Source organism: Lepidochelys olivacea (assembly GCF_965140295.1).
Source record: "Lepidochelys olivacea isolate rLepOli2 genome assembly, chromosome: 10".
Lineage (NCBI taxonomy): Eukaryota > Metazoa > Chordata > Testudines > Cheloniidae > Lepidochelys > Lepidochelys olivacea.
Genome location: NC_140420.1, coordinates 47,759,755 through 47,784,618, shown reverse-complemented (window position 1 = coordinate 47,784,618; position 24,864 = coordinate 47,759,755). Strand labels below are relative to the sequence as shown.

General features: G+C 45.2%; 1 long non-coding RNA gene across 1 annotated transcript; it reads right to left on the bottom strand.

Annotated features, from left to right (window-relative positions):
- Nucleotides 1-2,329: 2,329 nt before the first annotated feature.
- LOC311527722 lies at nt 2,330-19,331 on the bottom strand. The gene is made up of 3 exons (XR_014713426.1): nt 19,176-19,331; nt 17,102-17,248; nt 2,330-2,802 (listed from the first exon to the last, which is right to left on the bottom strand). It is a non-coding gene; the product is annotated as an uncharacterized lncRNA (long non-coding RNA).
- Nucleotides 19,332-24,864: the final 5,533 nt, after the last annotated feature.

Sequence of the window (24,864 nt, the reverse complement as noted above, 5' to 3'; positions counted from 1 at the left end):
GGGCATTGATATGAATATTCAGGGCAGTGCCAGGACCCTATAAGATCCATGCTGGGTGGTCGCTTTTCCTCTTCGTTATCTTCTGTTAAGCTATCAGCTCAGTTTTTGCAGTATAGCTTAGCTACTCAACACTCAAACCTGATCTCTACCAGCTGGGGATTGAGGAGCCTGGACCATCGAATTCATTGGGCATGCCAGAGATGAGGCTGGCCCTCTGTCTCCCACTACCAGGTCTCCAAGGAAGGGTGTGAGTATGCTAGTTTAAGTAGCCTTTTAGAAAAGGGATGTTATCACCAAGGACTATAGAACTGTATTACTTCTTTATGGCTCAGTGGTTTATAGCTTTGATTACTTTCTCATTTATTTTAATAAAGATCTTGAAATTTTGGTTTTGTCCTAAGTGTGAGCATCCTTGCCACACATCCCAAGGGTCCCTACAAGACATTAAACTCCCTATGTTCTCTAATTCTGTAGCCTGAATTTGGGACAAGAACCTAAGTAACTTCTGGTCAGATCATTGGCGAGCCATAATAAACTAGCCCTATAAATTCAGGTCAACAATTGTAACTGGTGGGATGCGCAGTTTCATTCCCTAACTAAGTTCCAAAACTTCTGTCATTATATAAGGTTTTTAGATAAAGACCATGTCTACCCTACAAAACTATGTTGACTTAAGTTATGTCAGCATACAGCCACCACAGTTATTACATCACTTATACATGTGCACATGATGCTCCCTGTGTGAACAGTGCACGTCCTCACCAGGAGCGCTTGTATCAATGCAGAGTGCAGTGCACCATGGGTAGCTATCCCACTGTGCAACTCACCACCATCCAGCGCAGGGTGTTTTGGGAAGTTTTTTCAATACTTCATGGGGCCAAAATGAGTTGCAGGGGTCACTGGGAGCATCGGTTCAATTTCCCATAATGCAATGGTCTCCATCCCATAATTTCATCTGCATCCCATTATATTTTGCACCTCTTTTCAAAATCCCCACAAACCCGCACATCCCTCCTCACTGTCCACCGTCTCTGACAAAAGCCTGGACCCTGCACAGCTCAGCACTATTGTCATGAGCGTTGCAAGCACAGACACCCCATCCTGCAATATTTGAAGATCCACAAGAGGAGCCACAGAGAACATGATGATTCCTTGGAGGCTAAATTGCTTTGGGACATAGAAAGAAACAATTCAAGGTGGTTGGCGGCATTCACGGAGCAGCTGCAGATGGTGGAGCACCGGTTCTGGGCCTGAGAAACAAGCACTGACGGTTGGGATTGCATTGTCAAGCAGGTCTCGGATGATGAGCAGTGGCTGCTGAACTTTCGGACACACAAGGCCATGTTCCTGGATCTGTGTGCCAAACTAGCTCCAGCCCTCCAGCACAGGGACACCAAAATGAGAGCCGTGCTGACAGTTGAGAGGCGAATGGTGACTGCATGGTGGAAACTTGCAACATCAGAATGCTACCAGTCAGTCAGGAAGCAAGTTTGCGTTAGGAAATCTACCGCAGGGGTGGTTGTGATACAAGTGTGCAGGGCCATGAATCATCTCCTGCTATGCAGGACTGTGACTTTGGGCAATGTGCAGGACACAGTGGATGGTTTGAACACAGGCTTGTTCAGAAAGCCGCAAGCCGGGACTGTCTTTCCCAACCAGCGGATTACCACTGGGAATGTTGAAATGCCAATAGTGATCCTGGGAGACCCAGCCTCCCCTTCGCTCCCATAGCTCTACACCAGCCACCTTGACAGCACCAAGGAGCACTTTGACTACAGGCTCAGTAGGTGCAGAATGACAGTTTAATGTGCCTTTAGTCATTTATGGGTCCCTGGCATTGTCTATTTAGGAGATTGAACCTCAGTGAAAAAAAAAAATCCCAAGGGTTATCACTGCCTGCTGTGTCCTGCATAATATCTGTGAAGCAAATGGGGAAAAGTTTCCACTGAAGTGGAAGGCAGAGGTGGAGCAGCTGTCTGCTGAATTTGAAGAGCCAGATACAAGGACTATAAGAAGAACTCAGCACAGAGCTACACATCTCAGGGAGGCTTTGAAAGACCATTTTAATAGTAAGCCAGAGTAGTGTGTGTGCTCTATCTGGCCTTGCTCTTTTTCAGCCCAGCATGAATCTTGTAGCGAGTACTGTGTGTATAGGAATATAACATTTTCAGTGCACCTATTAATATCTGAGAATGTTATGGGTGCTCTGACAAAATGAAGTAACAGAAAATTGATGGTTGTCAGACATGATCAGCACCAGTCAACATATGTTGCAAACTAATAAAGAAGAATTATGTTCCAAAAAGCAGAGTTTTATTCTGTAACATGAACCAGGCAAATAAAAAAAAAACATTTAGAACTTAGCAAAACTTAATAAATGAAGGGAAAGAACAGCCATTCCCACTTCAGGTGCACGTACACCAACCATGGCTTTCACAGGTCAGTGTATGTACAGCTGTGATTGTTTTTAATGTCCTCTTAGGTGGAGAGGCAAGGGTAGTGCAGCAGCCCCTGATGTCATGTAGAATGTTGGGGCGGGGGGGGGGGGGGAGGTTCAAGTAGGAAGGTCCCAACATTGAGTTGGCTATGGGCTGCAAAGAGAGGAGAGCATGGAATTCTTGGACCTGCAGGTCCACCAGAGTCTGCCACATCTCTGTTTGCTGCTCAAGAAGCCCCATTATGTCCTGGTGCATCTCCCTCTCCTTTTCCTGCACGGACTCCAGCGAGTGCATTCTTTTTGCCTTCTAATCTGCGATAACCTCAGGGACGGAGATGATATGGGGAGCGTAGAAACATTTGCACCTGTAGGGGAGATAAAAAGGGAGAGTAAAATTTAAGATGATATATTTTTGAGAACAAAAGGGATACTCTTTTACAGTGAATCAAGCAATTCACAGCAGACAGCACATGTGCTTTAGGTACAAGGTCACATTTTACCTTTTATATTGAGCACCTGCCAGTATACATCACACATTGCTGGGCAACAGAATTCGGTTTCCAGGGCAGCCATGGTAAGGCACAGGGTACGCGGGGTTGGCTTCTTATGCATAACATGTGGGAGTGGTTTCAAAATGCAGCGCTATCCTTTCCCATAGCGAGCAGTGGGTTGGGTTTCACATTTAAAAGGAGGGGCTTCAGTTTTCGGGTGGATGTGCAGCACACACCTCCCCCCACCCCACCGCATGGCTATTCTCCAGGATGATCCTATTTTAGCTAAGCGCAAACAGCCCAGCATGAACGGGGTCTTTTTACTCTTGCCTTACAAAAATTCCCCTATTTCAACCTGGTGACCATGAATAATATCACTCTCCTGAGGCTAATACAGAAAGATATAGACCGAATGTTGCTTGAATGTGACCAAAACCGAGGACCATTCGCTGCCATGCTTTGTGCTGCAATGATTCCAGAATACTTGCTATTGGCTTGCCGTGGTAAAGTGTCCTACCGTGAAGGACGAAATAACGCAGCCCTCCCCAGGAACCTTCTGCAAAGGCTTTCAGAGTACCTCCAGGAGAGCTTCATGGAGACGTCCCTGGAGGATTCCCGCTCCATCCCCAGACATGTGAACAGACTTTTCCAGTAGCTATACTGGCCTCAAATGCATCCCAATTCTTCAGGGCAAATCATTAACATTAAACACTATTGCTTTTAAACCCTGTACTGTAGTTACAAATGTGCACTCACCAGAGCTGCCTTCTCCAGCTTCAGGGTCGGGGATCCAGCCTTCAGAGGGTATTGGGTCCAGGGTGATGAAAAGGTTCTGGCTGCCTGGGAGAACAGATTCACCACTTGCCTGCTGCGCATTCTCCTCCTCCTCATCCACAAAATCCTCCTCCCTGTTGCGTAAGACTCTCCCCTGGCAGGTGTCCACAGACAGTGGTGGGGTAGTGGTAGGGTCCCCCCTAGAATGCCATGCAACTGATCATAGAAGTGGCATGTATGGGGCTCTGACCCGGATCACCCGTTTGCCTCCTTTGTCTTTTGTAGGTTTGCCTGAGCTCTTTAACTTTCAAGCAGCACTGCTGTGTGTCCCTCTTGTAGCCTCTCTCCATCATGCCCTGTGAGATTTTGCCAAATATATTGACATTTCTTCTTTTTGCTTGGAGTTCTGCCTGCACAGATGCTTCTCCCCATACAGCAATCAGATCCAGTGTTTCCCTTTCGGTCCATGCTGGAGCTCGTTTGCGATTCTGGGGGGACTGCATGGTCACCTGTGATGCTGAGCTCGCCACACTGACCAAACAGGAAATGAAATTCAAAAGGAACATAGAAAAGCTTTTTCTGTGTACCTGGCTAGTGCATCAGAGTTCAAAGTGCTGTCCAGAGCAGTCACAATGGAGCACTCTGGGATAGCTCCCAGAGGCCAATACTACCGATTTGCATCCGCGTTACCCCACAATTTGACCCAGCAAGGTCGATTTTAATGCCTCTCCCCTCACCGGGGAGGAGTACAGAAGTGGATATTAAGAGCCCTTTAAGTCGATGGAATGGGGTTGGTTGTGTGGACGCATCCATTTTAAAATCGACCTAACGTGGCTAAATTTAAACTAACCCCATAGCGTAGACCAGGGCAAAGAGTCCTGAAAGGGGTACAGTAGCCTGGAAAGGTGGAGAGACACTGCCATACAGCAACTGTGCCTCAGGAATTGACTCTAATCAGAAACCACGGCAGAGAACAAACTTCAGCTGCTTGCACAGTTCCCATGCAATAAACCACTACCACTACACAGAACCTTGCATAACAAAATCTAACAACACAGCATGTCTTCCCAAGACTGAACATTTGCTCTCACGCTAAGAAAAAGAACTCGGAAGACTGTACGTAACAGCACCGCCTCGTGACACCTGCCATAACAATACAGTTAACCTGTGTCACCAACTTTTACAAGAATTATACACCTAGAATTAGAATGTCTACACTTCAAGCTGGGGTATGATTTCCAGCTCGAGGAGACACACCTGTGCGAGCTCTAATTGAGCTAGTGTGCTAAAAATAAGAGTGTAGCCATGGCAGCATGAGGACCAGGAGGGGCTAGCCACCCCAAGCATGTGCCTACAGTCATAGATGGGATTGTACTCGGGGCAGCTAGCTCTCCCTGCTGCTCATGCCACACAGCTACAAGCTATTTTTAGCTGAGGTAGCACAGGTATGTTTCCTTGAGCTGAGAATCACCCCCTCCAGCCCAAAGTGTAGACACCCCCTAGTGCCAGAGAAATAGCACCCACAATCAGCTCAGACATCTAAGGATTGTCACGTGACCCAACGTGACAGCATTATAAAGGCTCTGTCTATACTGCAACCCTGTTGGGGAACCCAGTTACAGTGTAGTATAAACCAAACAGGTTACACCATGGTTCCATTAAGATGGAACCTTAACCATGTCCTCAAATCATCCTAAAACTTTAAGCCATCCCTAACCAGTCATTTTTGATATTTTCAAAGACATGGTTACAACTTGGAGTCCAAACAAGCTGAAGTTCTTTTTAACTCATGCAGGGCAGCTCTTAGAGTTGCATGTACAGAGATAAAGCAGGAGCAACGGCTAGGTCAGACCTAGAAATGACTTGATATGCTGGTGCTGCTCAATTTCTCCATCTTTATGATGAGTTTCCCTTTTAAGGATAAGGTTCTATTTTCCATTCCTCCACAGTTTCAATTTCCTTTGTATATCAGAGACTTTTATTTGCATATGGTCAAACTGTGCCTCTTGAAACACTCAAAAGATTATTTCTCTTAAAGCAGAATCAGTTTCATAATTTACAAGGATGCCAAAGCTGATTCTGATGGCATTCTCCAAGGGTTATATCATTTGAGGTATGTAATTCAGAAAGACCTCGGCCACAGAGGAAACCTCATATAATAGGTTTTTGGAAGCCAACATGCATGGAGACTGTCTTGATTTTTCATCCAGCACTAAATAGTGATAATTCCTTGGTTGAATATAGTTTGGAGAACAAACCTGTTATCTGATAAATAATGTCACCTGAAGCTCGTATTATGAATCTTCCACTCTCTCCTGATTGCTGTTTTCAGACTTTTTTTTTCTCCTGGTGAATATTGGCAACTAGAAGTTCTCCAGTTTTGTCAACTGCAGAAATTCAGTGGTCCAACTGCTTGGATATTCCAAATATGGCTAATTTCACCAAGGCTAAGGTTATTTTGAACATTTGAAATGATACATGGTGGTATTTTGTGCTACCAGAATATCAGTCTGGTCATTGTGAAAAACGTACCTGATCATTCTTGAAATAATGAGACATTATTTATTTAGGTCATTTACATCTTCTGTCATATATGAATCTGGTCTTTCACTGTGAATTACTATTTAAATAAGACCTGGATTGTTGATGACTTCTTATCCTGACTTATAAGGCTTATTACCTTGTGCTCTTTTGTCAATATGAAATAGTGCAACTAGAGAGGTTTCATAGTTGTAGACAGTTGTGACAGAGGCCCATTGGCAAAGGGTCCCCTGTTCTTTGTAAACAGCTCTCACCTCAGATCTGACAAACTCATCACACCAAACACGTCTTGCAGGGTATTTATCCATAAGGGATATCACATGATGTGTCTACAGAAAGCTCATAACTTGTCAAGACTCCTAATCATTGTGAGATGTATGTATGGGTAATACTTAAGGGACAATATATTTATATTGAAAATATGCTTTATGAACTTGGAATAAAAATTAAAGATTAGTCACCAGGATGTCTCGATAACTGTCTATTCCGGCAAGGGGGTGTTGTCACCCTGCCCTGTCTGGCCACTGATGCAATGCCAGGCACAACTGTTTAGCATTGCACAATACAAAGACTTTCAATGGGAAATCATCAGAAACAAGGACAGTCAAAACCACTTAAAAGTAAAAAAGAATCTTTACAACGAAACAGGGGTTCACCCTGTCTATGAATAAAAACAAAAGATTGCTCTCAGTATAACAGAGTGAGAAGAAAGACACCCTGCATCCATTCACTGAGGAAACCCCTTGAGGTGTTGGGATCAGGGGGCATTCATGAACACTTGTATTCTGTTTTGTCTGAAATCAGCCAGCTCTGCAAAAGACAGAACTTTTTTTTTTTTTGGGGTGGGGGAGGAATCTATTTTATTAGATAGGAAAGGTTATCATTGACCCAGAGTAGACCCAGGTTGGCATTTTATGTTTTGTATTGTAACCACTTGTTTCCATCTCTCGACTTTCTAGTTAAATATTGATTTTTTCTTAAATATAACTTACTTTGGTTTATTCTAAGTGTGCACAAGTGCTGCTCCTTCCCTGGACTTCTTCCTACAACTCCTGGTTCCCCCCATTTCTCTGGGGGTACCAGATCCAAACCCTCTTCCCTCCTCTAAGGGAGCAACTGCCACTTACACATCTCTGCAGCCTCCAGAGGGAATGGAGGGAATGACTGCCCTTTCCCAGCAGGAACCCCTGTCTGTTGCCAGCTTCCTGGCTTTATAGGCCCCACCTATTCCTGCACAGCTACACCTGCTTGCAGTCAATTCCCTGCTCCCTGGCTCTTCCTCCAGGTGCAGCTGGTGGAGTTAATAGGCCTACCTGGCCACCTTAACCCCTTCCAGTCCTGCCTGGGGTGGACACACCATCCCAGGGTGCACCTACTGTTAACCCGAAAGGTGAAGAAAGGGCAGGTATAAGCCCAGAGGAGAATCCTGAGTAACTGAAGGTCTGGCAGTGTCAGGAAGCTGACACCCAGTTACCACAAGAAAGACTCCTTCTCACTAAATGCAGGGAATAACAAGGTGACTCACAGTCCTGAGTGCCCCGAGAATGTCACAACAGTCATTGCAAGTGAGCTCTGCCATGGGAGAGGAGTTTTCACTACCATATGCCCATTGCAGTGGAACTTCAGACTACAGACTTTGACCGTGCACATCATCTATTAGGCTGATTGATGTGCCAGAAGCTCTTAGAAATTCACCAATGGTTTGTACCAGCATTAATGCTATGTATGGACTTTCAAGGCTACCAACCTGACAACACAAATTTATCCTCTTTATCTCGTGATTCCTCAACACACTAGTTCCATTTCCACATACTGGTCTCAACTTCAGGTGCTATAAATGTACCTTTCCCAAGGGCCAGGTTCTGATCCCCTTATTCCTGTTGGATAGTACCTTACTCTACAAATAGTCAGTGGAGGAAAGGAGCTACTCAATATGAGTGAAACCATCAAAATCGGGCCCTGAATGAGATTCTTTCCCCCCTGGCTAGTTCATTGTCTCTTTCGAATTTCTCTTGCTGTAGTTGGCATGTTTTTCCTATTACAGGGAAGGTATCTTGTTGTGAGTCTGACATTCCATATCTGCAGTATGTTTTTTTTCTCTCTAAGGGTTCATCTACACAGCAAAATTGACAGACTAGCTATTGCAGAATAAACTATTCCACAGTAATGATTCCAGAATAGTTCCCCATGTGGACACTTTAATTCCAGAATAAGAATGTCCACATAGGGCACTGTGATGGGGCAGTTAGGAAGGGGTTAAAGAACTGCTCTGGTCACAGTTAGCCCCCTCTCCTCTCCATGGAGCAGATGAGGCTTGTCAAGCCTTGGAAGGGCAAGGCCCTTAAAAGGATCATCCCAGTTCAGTGAGAGGTGGCACTTGGAAGCAGAGCTAGATTTCCCAGCCCCAGGAAGCAAGTGTTACTTACTGGGAAAACTGCTTGACAGCCCTGGCTGACCAGGCCCTCTGAGGGAAAAGGGGGACCAGCTTTTCTTTTTGGAGTCCTGAGGCTCAACCTGGGTGTTTGGATACACCCACATCCACTCCCAGGAACTGTTTCTCCCTTACACTGCATGGGGCTGCAGGGTCACTGCCTTTTATGTGCTGTGGAAGTATTTTCCTTTTTTCATTTGGAGTACTTTTCACCTCTAGGGACGGGGGAGATTCCCTAAGAGCCACAGTAGGAGGGCTGTGCCCTGAACTCTGAAACTAATCTCCAGGAACACTGTTGTTTGGGGAAGGAGGTCCTAGACAAGAGAGATGTCCATCCTTGCCCCAAGGGTTGTATAACCTATCACAGGTGCCATTCCAAAATAGCTGTTGAATAATAGCTTATTCCTCAATAGCTATTCCAGTCAATGACCCCTTGCAGACAAGCCCTAAGCAAAAGGTTCTCTATCTTATCACTGCTCTATGATTTGTGTTTATACGGCACACCTGCAGTTTGTTCATGCCTGACTCATTGTCTTTGGCAAGAAGTGCCAAGATTTTAAGTCCTCTGAAGTGTTGCTGGAGTTCCATCAGGTCTCTTTAACTGTCCAGATAATCATAATAATCTTCATTATTAATAATTATAGTTATTATAATTAAGATAGATCACAATTATCTTCTGTTTTAACTTCATCTTCCAGGTCAGCAAAGCCGCAAGCCTTTCCTAAAGTTCTTGGCTGTGTGGTGAATTTGTCTATGGATTCTGTCTGGTGTTGTGCTAGGTTCCAAAACAGGTATCTGGCACATGACAGATTTCTCTCTGGAATGAAACACACTGTTAGTGCTTCTCAGCATGTCTCAGTCACTTCTTCTGGCACGTTCTCATTCCTTTCATATGCTTTCCAGCAATAGCACACTTTTTATCTTTGTTGACTCTTCACTTGAGATGTCTATATATACCGTGCTCAGCCATCGAAAGCCACCAATACCATAAGTCAGGTACAGATATTTATCGCTGCCCGTGTAAACTGAGGAAATTAATGATAGCGACTCACTCAATTTTGCTTAATGCAAAAATGAAAATGAAATCTCCTTCCATATTCTAGTCAAGAGCTCCACCATTTGGGCATTAGTGACCAGTTTTTACAGCTCCAACTAGCTGGTGTACTTCTCCCGCCAAACATCAATGCGCACTCCACCACAGTTCAAGTAGTATCCTCCTCCATCTGGTTCAGAATGTGCCAAGTTCAGTTTCCCCAATTCTCACTTACACCAGGGACAGGGTAAGTCCCTACGTGGCCCCATAATACAAGGCCCTTCCCGTCTCACAGACAAGAACAGAGTAACTGAGAAGCAGACCCTCTGCTCCTTTCAAGGGTGTAGAAACAGGATGGACCTTAGCTGGGTGGCTGGTGAATTCCAATATACTTTCCTGAGTCTGGATAGGAGCAGCTGATGCTCACTTACACAAAGGTCCTGGCAGTAAACTGGAGTAAATGTGATTTATGCCCGTGTTAAAGCCCCTTTGAACTGCCAGAGTGGAGTAAAGGGGCCTTAGTATAAATGAGAATGAGGCTTTATTCCCTGTCTGCGCTTGGGGCCAAGAACACCAGACATACATGGATGTGTATTGTGGGCAAGTGCTCTGTCAATTCTCACCTCCGCAAGCCTGCATGGAGATACCTTTCTGTAAAAGCCTTTCCTCCCACCCTCCTCCTTCAAACTATTTCTCATAGAGGAAATGTTTTTATGAAAAAAGTTACTTTTGTTTGTAAAAAGCGATTTCAGTAGAAGCATTGTAAGTGGGAAGCCTAGAGGGAAGAGTATCAAAAATACACGACTGTCTCCAACTCAGATTTATGTTATCACAATCTGATGCTCCAGGGCACGAGATATTTGTTTTGTTTGGACCATAATAACCCTTCTTAAGTGGTTCCCAGACACACCCCGGGAGTGTGATTCCAGCACAACAATACATGTCCTGTCATGCTTTGCTGCTCTAGTGAATCGGAGAAATTTGTTGGAAAAGAATCACTGTAGCCTCATTCAGCCAGGGCAGGATAACTGCTTCTCCTCCTCAATGCACACACGTTGTGATGTACTCTTGAGGTGAAAGCCTGGACCCATTTAAATCAATGTCCATACCAAAACTCCCTTCAATAAGGCCAAGAGTTTACCTTTGGTATTTCTTTGTTCATTAAAGGTATCCCAGAATGCATCACTGTGTCTTGTTATAAATACTCTGATATCTGGGATGTCACACTGAAAAAATAAATAACACTAGTTCCTCTTATATAGCACTTTTTCATCAGGACATTTCAAAGAACTTTAACAAAGGAGGAAATATCATTACCCCCATTTTACAGATGGAGAAACTGAGGCACACTGTAGGATCTCTTCACTGAACCAGGAAACACCGAGAGGATTTTGTGGGGAAAAGGAATTTAAAAAAAAAGTCAAACCCGATTTGTGTACTTCATGCTTTCCACAGCATGATTAGTGGGGACAACACATAATTCAACTGCAGAAGACATGGCTACAGGATGTCATTGAGGACTTAGCAAGACTCAAAAAAGGAACTTGATTTTTTATATGGGTAAAAAGAATATCCAAAGGTATAATCATTAATGCTAACAAGTTTTGGAAGGGACATAAAACCTCATGCTTCAGGATTTAAGACAAAACTTTTAAGTACTAAAGATCAGGGTGAGATCTTCATGGGGAGCAGATTATTCCCACATCTGCCTACCGTTGGGTTCTTAAACCTTCCTCTGAAGCAGCAGGTGCTGGCCCCAGTCAGAACCAGGACACTGGACTATATGGCCTCACAGGTCTGGCGGTTCTTATGCACTTATTCAATACTATCGAGGTTTCTCTTTCTGTGTATTTCTACTTAACCATTTTCATGGCATCTGAACGCAGTGGTGCCTGGGAGTACTTCAGTTGTCATTTTCATTCTGTGAGCCACCTTTAACTGATGGGGCATTCTTCCCATGTCTCTTCCCGTTTCCATTTCAAGTTACTTTTACCTCCCATCTCTGAGCCGTCCTTATTTACAACTTATTGGCTACTGGTCCTTGCAGCCAACATTTGATGTGATTTGATTATGATGTCCTTTAGGATCTTCCAGCCTATTTCCATTCTCATCAATATTAATCATCTACACCCCCCCCAATGCATCTTGCTCACTAGATAGCTTCATCCTCCAGAATTTGCTTAGCTGAAGACTACCACATTGTAGTGCTGTGCTCAGTCAATCCATTCCTTAGTGTTATGAGTGTGAGTAGTTTGTGGCCACTGCCCCAAGCTTCCTTCCTGTAGTTTCACACTCAATCAGTTCTTTCCTAATTCTAAGAAGAAAACCAGGGTGACTTCTCCTTTGCCAAGATTCTCTACTTTGTGAACCATAAAAATGGCCTTTATGTAATGTATACACCTGGGCTGTGATGCTTCTTTGAATGGACTTCATACTCCAGAGCTTTGCAACCCAACCTGACCCAACAGGACCCGAATACAAGTGTCAAACCGAGGTTGGGTTGGGTCTGAAAACAACCCAACCCTCCCAGGCTGAGGTTGGGTCGTCCGTGCTCACCTCCTCCTGTCGGTGGGGTCGACGCTGCAGTGGCTGCATGCCCAGCTCCTGCCAGCCACTGCCACCTCACTGCTCCCTGTAGCAAGAGTTGGCACGGGGATTGGCAGCAGGAAGCTCCTCCCAGGCCAAGCCCCAAGGACGAAGCCGCAGAACTGACACTGGTTCCGGGAGGAATGTCAGATTTGGGTCAAGCTGGGTCTAAAAACGATTTGACACTCTCGGGGGAAACAAGGTGGGGAAGGTAATGTCTTTTATTGGACCAACTTCTGTGGTGAGAGAGACAATATGTGCTAACTAGGGCTGTTGATTAATGACAGTTAACTCACACGATTAACTCAAAAAAATTAATCACGATTAATCGCAGTTTTATTCGCACTCTTAAACCATAGAATACCAATTGAAATTTATTAAATATGTTGGATGTTTTTCTACATTTTCAAGTATATTCATTTCAATTACAACACGGAATAAAAAGTGTACACTGCTCACTTTATATTATTATTAGGGCTGTCAAGCAATTAAAAAAATTAACCATGATTAATCGTGAGATTAATCGCACTGTTAAACAATAGAATACCATTTATTTAAATATTTTGAATGTTTTCTACACTACCAAATATATTAATTTGAATTACAACACAGAATACAAAGCGTACAGTGCTCACTTTATATTTTTGATTACAAATATTTGCACTGTAAAAAACAAAAGAAATAGTATATTTCAATTCACCTAATACAAGTACTGTAGTGCAATCTCTTTATGATGAAAGTTGAACTTAAAAATGTAGATTTTTTTGGTTACATAACTGCACTCAAAAACAAAACAATGCAAAATTTTAGCACCTACAAGTCCACTCAGTCCTACTTTTCATTCAGCCAATCGTTAAGACAAACAAGTTTGTTTACATTTACGGGAGATAATGCTGCCCACTTCTTATTTACAATGTCACCAGAAAGTGAGAACAGGCATTCTCATGGGACTTTTTTAGCTGGCGTTGCAAGGTATTTACGTGCCAGATATGCTAAACATTCATATTCTCCTTCGTGCTTCGGCCATCATTCCAGAGGACATGCTTCCATGCTGATGATGCTCGCTAAAAAATAATGTGTTAATTAAATTTGTGACTGAACTTCATGGGGGAGAATTGTATGTCCCCTGCTCTGTTTTACCTGCATTCTGCCATATATTTCATGTTACAGTAGCCTCGGATGATGACTCAGCACATGTTGTTCATTTTAAGAATACTTTCGCTGCGGATTTGGTAAAATGCAAAGAAGGTACCAACAGAGCCGTCCCTTGGGTAGGGCGAACTGGGTTGACCGCTCCGGGCCCCGTGCTTTGGGGGGGACCCTGCAAGCCGGTGCGATTGGCTAGCATGGTCGGTCCCAGAAGACATAGGCACGGGAACTAGGGCTGGCTTTCAGCACCCCTATTAAAAATGTTCCAGCACCACTGCCGGAAGACAAATCCATCACTTCCGCAGGGCCTGCCGTCTTGTTGACAGTTAGGAGAGACAGCCCCCGGCTCGGCCGCCCGCCTTTTGATGCAGCGAGTCGCTCACCCTGGCCGGAGCCCTGAGCAGCCATGGCGCTATATTGCCAACAATAGCCCTGCAGTAGGCGCCGGCAACTGCCAGCAGCAGCAGGTGGCCCACCACCAGGCCAGATACATCTTGCTGGCCGAGCCGCCGATGCAGAGCGGGCCCCCAAACTGGCAGAGGCTGATTTGTCCCAGGCCCCACACCCCCTAGGGACAGCCCTGGGTACCAATGTGAGATTCTAAAGATAGTTGCAGCACTTGACCCAAGGTTTAAGAATCTGAAGTGCCTTCCAAATGTGAGAGGGATGAGGTGTGGAGCATGCTTTCAGAAGTCTTAAAAGAGCAACACTCCAATGCAGAAGCTACAGAACCCAAACCACAAAAAAAGAAAATCAGCCTTCTGCTGGTGGCATTTGACTCAGATGATGAAAATGAACAAGCATTGGTCCGCATTGCTTTGGATTATTATTGAGCAGAACCTGTCATCAGCATGGACGCATGTCCTCTGGAATGGTGGTTGAAGCATGAAGGGACATATGAATCTTTAGCATATCTGGCGTGTAAATATCTTGCTACGCCGGCTACAACAGTGCCATGTGAATGCCTCTTCTCACTTTCAGGTGACATTGTGAACAAGAAGCAGGCAGCATTATCTCCTGCAAATGTATACAAACTTGTTTCTCTGAGTGATTGGCTGAACAAGAAATAGGACTGAGTAGACTTGTAGGCCCTAAAGTTTTATACAGTTTTATTTTTGAATGCAGTTATTTTTTGTACACAATTCTACATTTGTAAGTTCAACTTTCATGATAAAGAGATTGCACTACAGTACTTGTATTAGGTGAATTGAAAAATACTATTTCTTTTAATTTTTACAGTGCAAATATTTGTAATCAAAAATAAATATAAAGTGAGCACTGTATACTTTGTATTCTGTGTTGTAACTGAAATCAATATATTTGAAAATGTGGGAAACATCCAAAAATGTTTAAATAAATTGTATTCTATTATTGTTTAACAGTGTGATTAATCACACGATTAAACGTGATTAATTTGTTTAATCGCTTGACAGCCCTAGTGCTAACTACTTATGCTAAACAATCTGATCCACATTGCATTTAGCTGGGAGGCTCGGAGAACCTTTCCCAGACCTGAAGAAGAGCTCTGTGTAGCTCTGTGTGGCTCTCTCTCTCACCAACAGAAATTGGTCCAGTAAAAGATCTTAACTTACCCACCTTGCCTCTCTAATATCCTAGGACTGACATGGCTACAACTATACTGCATTTGACACTCTTGTGTTTCTCCCAGGTATGGTCTAGGTCAGGCTTTAAAATCAGGCCTGAGCAGACCTCTAGACTGGGTAGTTACAATGCCCCGTGAATAAAACGTAGTTCTGAGTGTCTTAAGAGTTGGTCAAGAAATTTCTCATGAGCACTATTAGTCTATTAGGTACTTACATTACTACAGTATCTGAGGACCTCACTCTCTTTAATGCATTTATCCCTAGAACACCTGTGTGAAGTAGGGAAGTCTATTATCTTGTTTTTATTGATGAGCAAGTGAGCCACAGAGAGACTCAGGGCTTGTCTACATTTGAAACACTACAGCTGCCATGTTGCCACTGCACCACTGTAGCACTTTGGTGTAGACACTCATTACAGCAATGGGAGGGGTTCTCTCATTGACCTACTTAATCCACTTCCCCGAGAGGCAGTAGCTAGATTGACAGAAGAATTCTTCCATCGACCTAGCACTGTGTAGATTGGGGCTTAGGTCATCTTAACTACTTTGCTCAAGAGTGTGGATTTTGCACACCCGAGTGATGTAGCTGGGTTGACTTAACTTCTGAGCGTAGACTTGGCCTATGTGATTTACCCAAGGTCATCCAGGAAGGCTACAGTGGATCAGGTAATTGAAAATAGGTCTCCTGAGGCCCAGGCTAGCACTTTATCCACTGGACTATCCTCCTCCCAAAACCTACAGCAGACAGTATTGTAACCTGCCTACATGCTCCTCCAAAGAATGTCACCACATTGGGCTCACCTCACAACATTGGGCTTAAAATAAGACCCTCAGTTCATTTTTGCAGGATCAGGGCCTCAGTCTGCATGTTTATTCAGACCTAGATTTTTTCCATCAATGAGCACAACCCTGGCAGGGGCAAGCAGCTCTGTTCACTGCCACCACCGACGATGGCTCCAGACTGGGAAATCAAACCCAGGCCTCAGTACAGAACATTAACATGGAGGAGCATGTCCCCAGGGAGTTCACGTTCCTAATTAAGCATCATTATTTCTGGAAAGAATTTTTTGTGGGTGATCATTGCACCTGCACATTTTAATTGGGAGTTAGTTGGTTCAAAGCAGAGATATCGCTGTAATTGCTGCTGACTAGTCTGTACAAAGCTTTTTGGTCTCAAGACCCAAGGACTTCCCTTATCAAATAATTCTGTAGCTAAGCTGGCTTTTTATCTATAACATAACTGGGGGAAGACCTGTAAAGGACCTGAGAGTGAAAGGATGCTGCAGCTGGAAAGTAATACCACAAAGATGACTGAGAAAAACCATAAATTGCAGATCAGAAGTTAAAATGCAGAATAGAGTACAGAATAGACTAGATTAAGAACCATTTGAGAGAATGAGCATATAAATCCATATAGAATGAGCTCTGAAACCACCACAACGGAACACAGCTGTTAACTTTGCTAGTTTAAACACCCTACCCTATGTTAAGGAAGTCAGAGTGTATCTGAGACTTCAGCTAATCATCCAGATCTCTTACCATGAATCCCTCCTTCCAATCCTAAATACAGTGCAGCTCTGAGCCAAAGTTATAGTGACTGTCCAATGTAAGGGGTCCAGTGCCAATAAGAACTGGACTAGAAACTAGTACAGAATCCCCTACTTTCTGATGAGCTGAGAAGGCAAATCATACACCAAATCCATCACAAACATGAACAAACCTAAAAAGCTCAAGTTCTTTCAATAGATGCAGGGCTTTAACATAGAGAGAACATAACACTGATCCTTGAGAAGGAAGGAGGATTCAGAGGATCCACTCTGCTCCCAGATCCTGCACCTCTTTTTTGTGGAACCTCCGACAAATGAGTCTCTGTAAGCAACATCTAATGAGGGAGAACTATAACTAGCCTTTTATGCACGAGTCTGACAATCTCAGCTAAGAGTTTGGCTAATAGTTAATTTGAGCTGCTGAATTTAAGCACTAAGTGAAAATCTGCTTAATCCTGTGTTCCAGCATAAAACTGTAATTTGATAGTATAGCATGACAGGCTCCTCACCTGTGTCAGAGACTTCACAGCCGACCATCACTAGAGTCAACAGAAAACCACAGCAGGGAGAAGGAAATGGGACACAGCACGATGGACTACTTGGCTTTCCCAGGCCAATAGACAGGGCACACTGCTCTGATCAGTTTCCATCAGCTTCTAAAACAAAGAAGGTAAGTGCTATGAAAAGGCACAAAAGGGTGGGACTCAGGAGACCTGAGTTATTGTCTCAGCTCTACCACTGGCCTAATGGGTGACCTTGGGCAAGTCACGTCCCCTTGCTGTGCCTCAGTTTCCCCCACCCTTTGTCTTCTCTACATTCTAAGCTCTCTGAGGCAGGGGTTGACTCTCACTATGTGTTGGCACAGTGCCTAGCACAACGGGGCCCTGATCTTGGTTGCAGCTTCTGGGCACTACAGGAATAAAAACAATACCTATGGGTGGAGCTCGAGTCTAGTTTTGTCCCCAAGTTATCCACCCACAAGGCCTGCGCACTGGAAAGGTCTTTGCTGAGTCTTCAGGAATGAGGAACTGGCTTTGCAGCTGCACAGAGCCCCCTTTGGGAAGAGGTGGACTGAAGCTTGTAGTCAAAGTGGTCCAGGCAGTCAGTCAAGCAGCATCATTTCCGTTCGGCTGAGAAACTGGGGTTTGTGTCAGTGTATGCTTGGTGTAAACTTTTTGCCTACAAAGAATGTACCCACAGGCCTGTCTCCCTGAACACAGCAGAAACAAACAACCATAGGCAGTTTCCCTGCTTGGAAATCCCCAAGTTAGCCTCTCCAGCAAGGTCTGTGCCCAAGAAGCTATGTCCCTCTGCTTCCTCTCACAGTCACATTCTCACTCCTTTACCGGGCTTTCTTCAACACACACAGTTTACAACTGATCTCTTAGACCATGTCTACTATGCAGATCTAGATCAGTATAACTCCATCACAAAGGGGTGTGAAAAATCCATCCCCCCCACCCTGGACAGCGCTGTAGCTACTGCCTCTAGGGAGGTCGATTAACTCCCCTGAAGGGAGAAGCTCTCCCATCGGTGTCCTAGCATCTTCACTAAAGCACCACAGCATCAAAGCTGCACTATGCTGTAGGTGAGGACAAGCCTGTCGCCCCTGCATTTGCCCTGTTAATCTACTGGGGCTAGTTCAGGGCCCGCCATGCAGCCATTGCTTTGTTTACTACACAAAGAAGCTTGATTGCTCCTTCTGTGGAGCATATAAGGGCTTGTCTACACTGGCAATTAACAGCGCTGCAACTTTCTCTCTCAGGGGGGTGAAAAACCTCCCCCGAGTGCAGCAAGTCTCGGGCACCAGTGTAAACAGTGCCCCAGAGCTGGGAGCTTCGCCCCTCGTGGAGGTGGGGGTTTTTCCCAGCGCTGCACCTCAACCACACAAGGCAAGTTAAGAGTGCTTGGTACACACACAGGTTTTAACAAAGTCTGTGATTGTGTTTCAGACCTGTTGGCAGCCATTAACGCCTTTCAGCACAACAATATTACTATTTATATTGTGGCAGCAGCCAAAGGCTCCATGCAGAACAGGGCCCCATTTGTGTGCTAGGTGTTGTACACAACACTGTAAAAAACAGTCTGAAGGGTCATGTGCTCATCTTCTAAGGATGAAGGGACAGAGAGAATCCTTCCAACCAAGGGTAAGTCTACACTTGCGGAGTTTTTGCGCTGTAAGTTTCACGGGTGACAGGGAACCGGTGAAAGAAAAGCGCTGGTTTGTGTACTCACTTAATTCCTCAGGTGTCAGAGAGTGTTTACATGAGCAGCACTTCCATCGCGGATGAGAGCAGTGCTCTAGGGCAGCTATCCCACCGTGCAGCTCTCTCCAGTTTGACGATGGGTCTTGTGGGAAGGGGGTGTGGATTGCGGGGCATCCTGGGTCCCTGCACAGCCTCCTCTCCCCAAACACGGATAAGCTCCAGTGGCTCAGCATTGCTCCAGGGGAGCAGGGGATCGTTGGCTCCGTGGAGCAGGCATTGTCACCTGGCCAGATCAGTGAGCCCTTGCCAAGAAAACAGGAAGGGGAGTTTCAAAGTTCCCGGGGCTTTACAGGGGGAGGGGTGGATGTCTGTTTACCTGGCGTCAGAGCAGCAGAGCTGCTGGCGAGAGTGGTCACCCAGGCACTGTGGGAGATCCTGCGGAGGCGAAAAGCTGTGTAAACAGGAAGAATCAGGAGCGTAGCTAGTGAGGGAGCAGGGCAAGGGCTGCTCTCCCACCAAGCGGGCATGGCGCCTTTTTAATTTTTACTCACCCGGCAGCGCTCTGGGTCTTCGGCAGCGGGTCCTTCGCTTGCTCCAGTCTCCGGTGGCACTTCGGCGGCAGGGGGTCCTTCAGTGCCGCCGAAGACCCGGAGCACCGCCGGGTGAGTCCAAGCAGGTGATGCCTTTTTTTATGTCCACTCTCCCTCTTCTCTCCACCTGGCTACGCCACTGGGAAGAATGTGTCTTCACTTGCACGTCACCGCAAAAGCATCACTGGTACGAACTATATGCCTCTCATGGAGGTGGTTTGCTTTTTGTGGTGAAACGTCTGAGTTTCACTGCAAAATGTCATTGGAGAGTGTAGACGCTCCCATGGTTTTTGCACCAAAAAAGGGACTTTTTCCGCTTTAAATGGCAAGCGTAGACATGCCCCAAGGCAGGGTGAGAGAACATCCCTGCTCTGCAGAACAAGTGAGAAAAAGGGATTGGAGAACTTTAAAATGTTTTCAGAGGCGCTTTTTACTTTAGGGCCTGGTCTACACTACAAAGTTAGTTCCATGTAAGTCACTTTGCATTGATCTATTTGTGCATGTGTCTATGCACAAATTTGTTTCAGGCTGATGTAACTGCCCCATTATGGCACTGCAACCACCTCCCCAAATGGCGTAGAGCTATGGTTGACCTACTGAGGATGACAGTGCAAGCATAGACAATGCATGACCTGTGTCAACCCTCACAATCCTGCAGCAGCTGTCCCACAATGCCTCATTCTCTGATCACCATTGTAAACTCAACTGCCCAGGAGTCACAGGCCAAAAACAACCCTCTCCCCACATTCTGAAATGCCTTTTCCTGACTGCCCTCCTTGGCAGCACACCTAGCAGCTCTCTCTTGTGGTATGGCAACCATGCCAGCTCCACTAGACACACTCCTGCCTGGAGTGAACAGGAACTATTAGAGCTCCTAGACCGGCTGGGAGAAGAGGCTGCGCAAGCATAACTACAGCCCAGCTGTGGAAACATGGACACCTACCAGCAGATTGCCTGGAGATATAGGCAAAGAAGTATGACTGGGATGAGCAGCAGTGTCATGTGAAAGTCCAGGAACTTCACCAGGGATACCACAAGGCGGGGAGCGCAACAGTAGATCTGGTGCTGAGACACAGACCTGCTGCTTCTACAAGGAACTGTACGCCATATTTGGCAGAGACTCCACCAGCACCCCACAGACCCCTGTGGATGCTTCAGAGGAGCCCGAGATAGAGACCCCTGTTGTGAACAGTGAGGGGAGGGGAGGGAAACACTGCAGGGGACTCTAGCCATGCTGCGTGCCAGGATCTGTTTGAGTCTCTGCCACAGTCTAGCCAGTCCCACCAGGCAAGCACAGATCAGCCTGATGAAGGGGAAGAGAACTCGGGAGTTCGCATATATTTTTCCTTAGAGCATTGAAATTTAAAGATGGTGCCTGGCCCATCCCCAAGTTAACAAGACAAAGGTATCAACTTTTCATTGTTTTATTTGTACAAGAAGAGGTGGAGGTACAACCAAGAAAGGTAGAGTTGGCACCTGCCTTCCTTTCCCCTGTTGGGTTAGGCAGGGTGGGGTCCATCTGGAGCACTTTTTATATGCATAAAAATGTACCTTTTATCCTCCTGAAAGATCGCCATGAAAGGAGATACTATGCAATCTGCTCCCAAAAATTTCTAGGAATGGCTGACTTATTTCTTCCTCCACGGTAAGACACTTTCCCACACCACTTTGTGATGAGTTTGGTTGGTGACATTGCAGTAAACAGGCTAGTGGCATATGGGCCCGGGCAGCTTCAGGATGCCAGCAGCTGTGTTCTCTGTACCTTTGTTATCCTTCATAGTGAGATATCAGCTAAAATCACTACCTTCTGTTGAAACTAGTGCCAATAGTCAGTGCCATTGGTTTATGCTTAGATCCATGGAATAGGGATGAAAATTTTATAGCTTTGTGCAACTGAAAATCACTCACTATAGCTGGGGTCGAGAGTGGTGCTGTGCTGTGGTGCTCCAAAGCTGGTGTCAATAAGCAAGTCATATTGACATTGTTGATGGGAATAAGGAGAGGGAGTTTGAAAGTTTTCTTTCCCTTTCCATTGCGACTGTAAATCACAGTATCTGTCTGTTTTTATGAGGAGCTTCTGGTGTCACGACCTTCAGGGTGCCCCCTCCACACCCGCAGAAAGCCTATCCTGTTGAGAAAGAAGAGGACGGCTGAGGACGTGTTTCGCAAGGTCCTGCAAGCCAAGCATCAGACTGTGACCAATGGATCTGGAGGGCCCGTATGACCGACAGCATGTAGAAAGACACAGAAGATAGAAAAAAAGCCCAGGCGTTCCATCAGGAAAAGGAGAGGGAAATGCACCAGGACATAATGGGTCTTCTCACGTAGCAAACCCAAATGCTTCAGATCCTGGTTGATTTACAGGTCCAAAAATCCAGAACTCTCCACTCTTTGCAGTTCTTGAAGAATGCCTAAACCCTCTGAACATACTATGTGGCATAATGGGGTGCACCAGTACCCACACCACTCCACACTGGAAGACAGCAAGGAAAACCACAGCTTCATATAACACTGACCTGTGACAACCACAGTTGGTGTGTGTATACCCACGACGGACTACATTTGTGGATTCAAATGGACTTAAATGTTTCCTTCCTTTCTAATTTTAAATTTGCACCTCATGAAGTTATGTTAAAAATTCATAAAACATTGCCTGTGGATTTTTTTGCACATTATTTTCTGCAGTATTTTTTCCTACCAATTTAAGTTCTATTTTTGGAGGATCAAATTACCTTTATTAGTTCCAACATATATCGCAGAACGGTGTTCAAAGGAAACAGTACTTGTAAATGTACACCAAGCATCACAGAATTCACTGCTTCTGGAAAACACCCAGTCATATTTATAAATGTACAGCAGGCACTACCCAATCCTAAGCAGAAACCAAAACTCCAGCAGAAAACACTACTGGAGCTGACTGTTAAAGTGCTCTTTCAGAGTCTCCCTCAAACACATAGATCCACGTTGGGGTTCTGAAATAGCCCTTGTGTCCGGGTGTTCAAAGTCAGCAGAGAGCCACTCCATCTCCACCCTTCACGTTGGAGGCAGCTTTTCCTCCTTTGCTTCACAGCTATTATGCAGGACACAACAGGCAGCTATAGCCATTGGGACATTTTTCTCACGGAGATCCAATGTAGTGAGTAAACAATGCCAGTGTCCCATCAGTCTACCAAAAGCACATTCAGCGGTTGTTCTGCACCTGCTAAGCTGGTAGCTGAATCCTTCCTTAGTGCTGTAAAGGTGGTCAGTGTATGGAGCCAGGAGAGCAAGGGGTAGGCTGGGTCCCCCAGAATCACTGTTGGCAGCCGCATTTCAATATTGCCAGTGGGCACCCACCAGTTGGGAAAGAATGTCCCAGCTTGCAGCTTTCTGAACAGTCCTGTGTTCTTAAAGATGCGAATATCGTGCACCCTCCCTGACCAGCCCACATTGATATTGGTGAAGCATTCCAGTGATCCACCAATGCTTGCATAACCATAGAAAAGTAACCTTTTCCATTGAGTACTCTGGGGCAAGGAGGGTTGTTGCCAAAATAGGGACTCCCCCACTCCCCTGCAGTTTGGGAACCCCATTGCTGCAAACTCATCCACTATTTCTTGCACATTGCCAAGAGTCACAGTCCTGTGTAGCAGAAGACAGCTAATGGCCCTACACACTTGCATGACAACGGCCCCAACTGTGGATTTTCCAACTCCAAAATGATTTCCCACTGAGCAGTAGCATTTTGACATTGTGAGCTTCCAGAGTGCAACCGCCACTCACTTCTTCGCTGTCAATGCAGCTCTCATTCTGGTGACCATGCGCTGGAGGGAGTTCAGCCCACAAATCCAGGAACTTGGGCTTTCACATCCAAAAGTTTTGCAGCCACTGCTCATCATCCAAACCTTCACTATGATGCAATCCCAGCAGTCAATGTTCATTTCTTGGGCACAGAAGCAGTGCTCCACCATTTGCAGCTGCTCTGTGAACACCACCAACAACCTTGAATGATTTTTCACTATGTCCTTCAGCAAACCATCTTCAAAGAAATCATATCCTCTGTTGTTGTGGTACTTCCTTTGGGTCTGCCAATACAGGAGAATCACCTCTCACATTTGGTCATCTTTACACAATTCCATCACTATAAAGTTGCTATCACTCTGTGATCTTCCCTGTACTGTCCTACTGTTTCTTTAAATGACTCTTCATCTTTGTCACAGGCATGGTCACCCCATTGCATCCCTTCTTGGTCAACTCCTTGCCTCTGTTCCCTCTTCTGGAGTGGGTTTCCCTGGCTTTTCCTGCATGAATTGATCACTCCCATTCCCTCTGGCCAAAGTACTAAACAAATTTAAACCCTTCCAGTGTATTTAAGTAACTGGTCAGACCCTAAGCTGGCTTCTCTCAGCTGGCCTCTTCAAAGGCCCTTGCTTTGGGTTCATCTGGGCCAGCAGCAAAGTCTTTAAAAATCAAGCAGAAACTCAATGGAGTCACAGTCTTCTTTTCAGGGTAGCAAACCGAGGGCTTCTCCCATCCCAGGAACCCCTCAAAAGAATTAAAACTACAAACAAAATCAAATATTATTAAAGCATCTTCTGTCCCTCTTTGAGCTTGAGCATCTCGCCCTTCTCAGGCTCCTCTAGAGCTCTCCATCGCTCTTCAGCAACAGCAGTCCACAGGGCTGCCTGCCTGGACCCTTGCCCTTGGTTCAAGGCCCACCAAAGGAGCTAGCTCCACTCCTATAGTTCTCCCCTCCAATTCAACTTAACTGCTGTCCTCTACAGCCAGTCTCCAATTGCTTGTATTTCCTCCTTTTAAATCCAACATGCAGTCCAGGTGTAATGGGGCAGGGCTAGCTGAACAGGGCTGGCTGGCCAAGGCCTCCTTGTTACAATCCCCTTTATAAAATATCATTTAAGATCTCAATTCCAGCATTACCCCCCTTTGATTTCAATGATCCTATGTCATTTATAGGGCTATACTGGGACACTGTTCTTGAATCCTCTATCTAAACCATTCTATAGGATGAGTGTTTTGTTTTTTGCCACTCTACCACAATGATGGATCATTGTAAAATAAACAATGGCCAAGAAGAAGCAGTAAGCAAAAGGAATCTTACTTCTATGTGTGGCCGCATTGTAATATAACACAGTCCTTTGGGATGTTACATCTGGCCATAAGGGTTGGATGTTGCCATTTCTCAAAATTCAGTGCAGTCCAGATAAAAAATTCAAGTACATTGCTGGTTAATTACATTCAGCTTTGCCTTTGTCAGATAGCAGAGTAGCAGCCGTGTTAGTCTGTATTTGCAAAAAGAAAAGGAGTACTTGTGGCACCTTAGAGACTAACAAATTTATTTGAGCATAAGCTTTCATGAGCTACAGCTCACTTCATCAGATGCTCACGAAAGCTTATGCTCAAATAAATTTGTTAGTCTCTAAGGTGCCACAAGTACTCCTTTTCTTTTTGTCAGATATGCTACAGCTAAAGACTATA